Source organism: Thermobia domestica, chromosome 1, assembly GCF_964235325.1.
Source record: "Thermobia domestica chromosome 1, izTheDome1.hap1.1, whole genome shotgun sequence".
Classification (NCBI taxonomy): Eukaryota; Metazoa; Arthropoda; class Insecta; order Zygentoma; family Lepismatidae; genus Thermobia; species Thermobia domestica.
Window position 1 is genome coordinate 392,224,095 of NC_137454.1, and position 6,964 is coordinate 392,231,058.

Below are 6,964 nucleotides of genomic sequence, written 5' to 3' on the forward strand. Positions count from 1 at the left end.
AAAGAGAAATAATCAATAAACACCAATACTGTACAAAATTTTCTATGTATCCATCCGTATTAACCGAGTTTTTTTTGCTTATCCGAATTAGACCCGGTTCACTTTAGCTCGGATAATCGGTACTCTACTGTATTTCTTGTATCAGTTACGAAACGTAAGGACCTGAGAAAGCGTTGTCGCGAGACATTCATTAGATATCCTTCTCTCTGCGGAGCTTCAATCCTTTAACTGAAGGTAGTGAGGAGGTCTTAGGAGATAAATGACTCTCTGAGAAAAAGAGCTTAGCTGTAACTTCTCCTCATGCATCACGGGATTTCCACGACGTAATATAAGAATATAAATTGCTACTTACCACAGAAATAATGAGAAAACGTGTCCTCACGCAGAAAATTGTGAAACAACTATAAAAAGTCACGTAAAAAGATTGAAACATCTCAGACAAACTCTCTTTTTTTATATATATATATAATGTATCGTTGTATCAGTGGTACAGTATATTGCACGTCACATCAGTACTCGTATTACCGTTGTGAATCGCTGTATTTTACTAAAATTTAATTTTTGTGCAAAGAAGTTAGAATAATGTTACAAAAGAAGAAAAGATGAGCTGGAGTGTTATTTGAGAAGAAACTGTCTTGTTAAATATGTGCTGAAATTTTTGTAGAAGGTAAAAGAGAGAAAGAAGAAGAAATTGATACTTGATGCTCAATGATCTTTATTGATACATCATTCAACTGCTGTGCAAGAATTCATTCAACATTCTCCACAAGAGCTCATTGAGCAAACTCACAAGAATTCATTGAATAATCCAAAACAAGAGTTCATTCAGCACCCTCGCAAGAATTCATTGAATAACCCCACACAAGAGTTCATTCAGCAACCTCACAAGAATTCATTCAATAGCCATACACAAGAGTTCATTCAGTACGCTTGTAAGAATTCATTCAATGCCCTCAAAACAAGAGTTTATTCAGCATCCTCACAAGAATTCATTCAATACTCTCAACACAAGAGTTCATTCAGCACCCTCCCAAGAATTCATTCAATGACCCCACACAAGAGCTCATTCAGCACCCTCACAAGAATTCATTCAATACCCTCAACACAAGAGTTCATTCAGTATCCTCATAATAATTCATTCAATACCCTCAACACAAGAGTTCATTCAGCATTCTCACAAGAATTCATTCAATACCCTCAACACAAGAGTTCATTCATCAGCCTCCCAAGAATTCATTCAATACCCTCAACACAAGAGTTCATTCAGTATCCTAATAATAATTCATTCAATACCCTCAACACAAGAGTTCATTCATCAGCCTCCCAAGAATTCATTCAACACCCTCAACACAAGAGTTCATTCAGTATCCTAATAATAATTCATTCAATACCCTCAACACAAGAGTTCATTCAGCATTCTCACAAGAATTCATTCAATACCCTCAACACAAGAGTTCATTCATCAGCCTCCCAAGAATTCATTTAACACCCTCAACACAAGAGTTCATTCAGTATCCTAATAATAATTCATTCAATACCCTCAACACAAGAGTTCATTCAGCATTCTCACAAGAATTCATTCAATACCCTCAACACAAGAGTTCATTCAGCATTCTCACAAGAATTCACTCAAAATTCTCGCAAAAGTTATTTTAACACCTTATATAAATTAAGTCAACGTCTCTATGAAAGTTCATTGAACACAGCCCACAAGTTTTCATTCAATATCATCAATAGTTTGCTCTTCATCTTCCACTGGAATTCTTTCAGCAAACACTGAAACAAAATTCATTGATTGCCCCACAAGAGTTCATTGAATACTTTCCCAAGGGTTACTTTAATATCCCATAAGAGTACGTTGAACTCCTCCGAAAGGTCATTCACCATCCCACATCCAATCTAACACTCTTACTAGGGTGTTCACCTCCGGTGCTTGGGGTTCCTGGTTCAATCCCAGCTCGCGCCGTGTGGGACTTTGTGGTGGACAAACACCGTGCTTGTGGGTTTCTCCCGTTTCCTCCCATTTTCTTCATTCCACCATTTCATTCATTTCTCATCTTGACCGTCTCCTTTAGCCTGACCGGCATAACCGTGGGACGTAAAACTCAAGACTTCTTTTAATTTTTTCTTACTAGGGTTTATTCAATATCCAGCATGAGCTCATTTAATACACTCAAGAGAGTTCGTGGAACAACCCAACAAGAGTTCAACATCCTGACAAGTGTAAATTCAATATGTTCTCAAGAGTTCACTAGACGCTCTTTCAGTTTAAAAGTGGTGCCGAAAAGCCTGATTCAAAAATTTTCATTAGAATTGCAATTTAGAATTACAATAGCTTCCGCAGAACTCAACGTTAATGACATTACGTATTATTTATTTATTTATTTATTTATTTATTTGTGCACTATATATAGAACGAAGTAGAAACAAACCCGAACTATGTGTATAAAGTGAATTTCTAAATACTGGGGTAAACGTTTGAGAAAAAATTTGGTACCAAGAGTCTAAGATTTGATCCTAAGCCTTGTGAGCTCGTAGTTGACGACATTAAGAAACAGAGACTCAACGGTAATGTTGCCAAACGTCATTCGTTTCCTGGAAAGTGTTTGTGGCCTCCCAGGCATGTATCGGAATTCCTTGCATATAATATTTCAACTTCTTTCCCTTTATTTCAAGTGCAAATTACTTACCAAACTTCATCAAAACAAACCAAACACAGCCTTTTCAAGGAATTTGAAGGATTACAACAGTACGGAGTAGCGTGGTAAAAGAAAACCTAGCCCTATAGGCAAAAGCTGATTTTATTTTCGAATTCTGCACACGGCACTCAGCTTAGCAACACTATTTACAATCCTTGTGACAAGAATGCTGTTGACCAGTGTAATTTGAATATTAATTAATGAAGTAAAAAATGAAGATGATGCTGGCATTCAGGACAAATTTTTAATCAAAAATCGAAAAAAAACAACTTAGTAGCTCAGTTATTTGTAGCGTGCCCTGCACAATGGGATTTCTACAATAGAAATTACTAAATCACTGATAATGCCTCATTAAATAATTAAATCCACTTCAGAAAATAAAATACCGTACTTCTATTTGTAATATGTGAAGATGAACATATTTTACTACCGTACAGAAAGATCTAACCGTTCTGTAAGTTCATAGATTCATCTACTGATAGATAACAGGGAGGTGCTTCCATCTTGAATTTTGAACTAATAATTGACTATTTATTCCCGAATTTCTTAAAACTATAAGACAGAAAATCAAGATTTTATGATGACTTCCAGAAAATACAGATTTTGACATTTTAAGATTTTACTTCAGTCCTTCTAAGTCTCATATTAAAGTTTTCGGAGGTTCTTGTTTTGACTCCGTACTTCAATATCTACACAAACTGTTATATATCTAAATATTCCATAGTCTTTACTCCCAAACTTTCAACGAAACAAAGAAAACAGTTTACATATCAGCAAATTATACAAGATCATTTTGTAACTCAGTCACATGGGTGACTCCGACATTACAAAACGATCACAATCGTCAGATAATACGAATTGTCCCGAAATTAGTTCTCTTTGTTAAACTCAACCTTCATTTTCATGAATTTATTAAATAACGATACCGTGATATTGAATTGAATGATACACAATAATGAAGAATATAAATATATGGTCAATTCCGCTGTAAGTGACCCTACGAAGGAAAAATTTGAAGTTACACCTTGGCCTACATAAGTATTAAAATTCAATTTTAAGAATGCTGAATTTTTCATACATGAACAAGATTATACCAACGTTAATTTGTAGATTGCTCTGCAGGAGGAAAAATATGGCCACTTTCATGTCGCAGAATATCGTACCTACATTTGGATTTTAACACAAAGTTTTTTCCCGCTGTTTTCTGTAGGTAAGTGAAGATCGCGTATGGTATTTATTAAGATAATGTTTGTGTTTACATCAGTGACTTTGTTTTACACATAATTTAATAATAGCAAGAAAATTATAATAATTTATTTATTCAAGTAGGCTGTCGTGTAAGTCACAAGAAAACATAAATAAGTTTATGTATTTATATACATAATTAAACAAAAAAGCTGTTATTCTAAATTTTCTTCATTTGGACAGACAGTAATCAAAGGCCGTGCAGAAAGTCCCGAAATAATACGTGTAACTTTTAAATACGAAATATAATATGTCGTGTAAGTCACATTTCTTTCCCTGTCGTTTAAGTCACATTATGCGTGTCGTGTAAGTCACATTTTGTTGCAATGTTACTACATTGCCAATAGTAGCTAACTGCAGTAAAACGTATAAATAGTGAATTGATAACTCAATTAATGTATTAAGTGCCATGTTTAGTGTAAGAGAATGAAAGATAACGAGGATAAAAGCAATATTATGAAGTATGGGTGTAAAATGTACTTGACTGGACTATAAATGTAACAAATGAATGAAAAGTTAAACAATATGAATCAATGTGATCTAGAAAGAAGTTTTAAAAAACGTGACAGGAAGTATCTACTGTCTCTGGAACAATGTCGGCTTTTTTGTTTCCGAAGTTTCTAGCTTCAGCTACTTTTAATACTATTATTGGTCTTCTCGTACTCTTTCGTTGTTTTGGAAACATGCTTGTAAATTGGCATTTATTGCCTTTATGCATCTAAAGTTCAGGCCGGTATAGGACGGAGGTGGGCATGTGGGAAAGGATTCGTTCAGATCTATTGAAAGGATATCATCTCGGCATTTGCCTGGTGTGAATGAGGAACATCTCAGTCAGGATTGCCAGCTATATGTTTTAAACCCGCAACCTACCGAGCCAAATCTATCACGCTACTACTCTGTCACGCTTCCTTGGTAGAAAACATACTTACTCAAAGGAAAATATGTAAGTCACAACAAAGTTTACTTTAAGATTATGAAATTAGAACATGTCAGATGTGTGACACTTGTCTTTTCTATTGCATTTTCAGATATGCCTAGTTCAGAAGCTGAATGGAAGTGGAAATAGATAGAGAAGTTGAAAAGAATGATATTACATCAAATGGATTTTTAGTGGAAATTACTGTTTTATGTACCAAGAAAAGATACAAACCGGTCACTGGATATCACACAGTTGTACTATGTAAACTGCAATAATATATTTTCCTGAAGAAAAGGAAACCACAGAACATGATTCGTGCGTAATTATATCTGATTGTATGCATCAAGATATGTTTCCATTTGTTTGTTTCAGGTCTATACTTATGGAAGATTTTGAAGGGCGTCATCCGTGTATTCCGATCAACAATGTGAATTATCAGTCGGATGATGGTGCACAACATTATTCACTTTGTTCAATAACATTGCAGAAAGTTGTAAATGTCTTGGCATTTTTCGGCTACGAACTATGGAAAAGGCTCTTAAAGACAAATTGATCCTCAATCTGCTTTATAATTTATTGAGAGAGCACGCAAGTTATGTCCGAACATTAATGTAATATACTGTAGTAAAGAGTATTACTTCAAAAATTTGAGTTGATGCGCCAATGGAAACATCATAAGAAATATGTAATATTCCAAAAACACGAACCTAGCACTACTTTCATTGTGTTTCAGCGTATACTATTGAATGTTGTCTCATCTAAGATATTTCTTCACCACGAAGGAAGTTCGATTTCATTCCAGAACTGTTCATTGGGGCATGTGAAGGGAATAAACGCAGCGAAGAAGTGATGGAAATACTCTACTGGAGACAGGGTATTATTACCCTTCGCCGAAAAAAGAACTATTAAATATTTGTCAGATAAATTTCGTAGTAACTTATTTTCTCGAAAGTTTTACACATACATATTCTATATGTGTGGAGAAAAGAATCAGAACAACTGTATATAACATTTCTTCGCCATTACCATCAAGATAAAGAATTTTATTGGCCGCAACAGAAAGATTAGGCCTATGTTGCATTTAACAGACGTCGATCACAGACATAAATTAGAATTTGACAAATTTTGCTCCAGTAAAAGAACTGCTAACTTCTTGTTTTGTCTGTTAACTTCCTTTTATCTCTCTAATCATTAGTGCCACTCTATTCGCCACTAGATTTTGAAAGTGTAATTAAACGAAGACATGATGTTAGACTTGTCATGTAAGTCACAAATTTATGTCGTGTAAGTCACGCTATATTTGTGGCATATATTTTAAAATAAATACAGAAAATATAATAATTTTCTTTTGGTGTTGTAGCTTGGTATCTACTTAATATATGTAAAAAGTTTTAGTTTCCTTGCAGCAATAGAAGAACAGAATTTTCATATAGTTAACCGTTATTCAAAACACCATGTCTCCTACTGTCGTGTAAGTCACGTATATATTTAGAGACTTGTTTCAGCCATTTTGTTTACATATTTAAATGCTGCAAATAAAAATGAATGAAGGACTTATTGACCCTTATTTATAACCTAAAACTTGCCCATGAAAATATCTTATAATTTTTGTAATGCATAATATTTACTGTCGTCTGATGTCTGTTTTCGTGTAAGTCACAAATGAAATTAGCCATATGTAGAAAATAAACAAAGCAGTAAATGTAATTAAATAAAGTAATAATTATTCCCATTTTTTTCTTGTAGACCAAAGATTTGGGACTACAGTTCATAATGTCATCACTGCTGGGCATTCCAGTTTATAGGTCGTTTTCGCACCATAATTAAGAAACTGAATAAAAAGAATAAATGGAAAAAAAAGTTTTTACTCCATTTCACAGTATTTATCCTTTGCTGTTATATAAGCCCGCGCAACCATCATGTACTGGAGGTTCCATACATGCAAGGCATTATTGGAAACCACGAGGAACGTGTATGCGTTTTCTCATATTTCTTCTCTAACCCTTTTCAAAACGAGCTCTCGATCCGAAAACCGAAAAAGAGACCTTCATACAGGATTAGATCTGATGAAGATGTATTCTTGTATTAAATTATTGTCGCT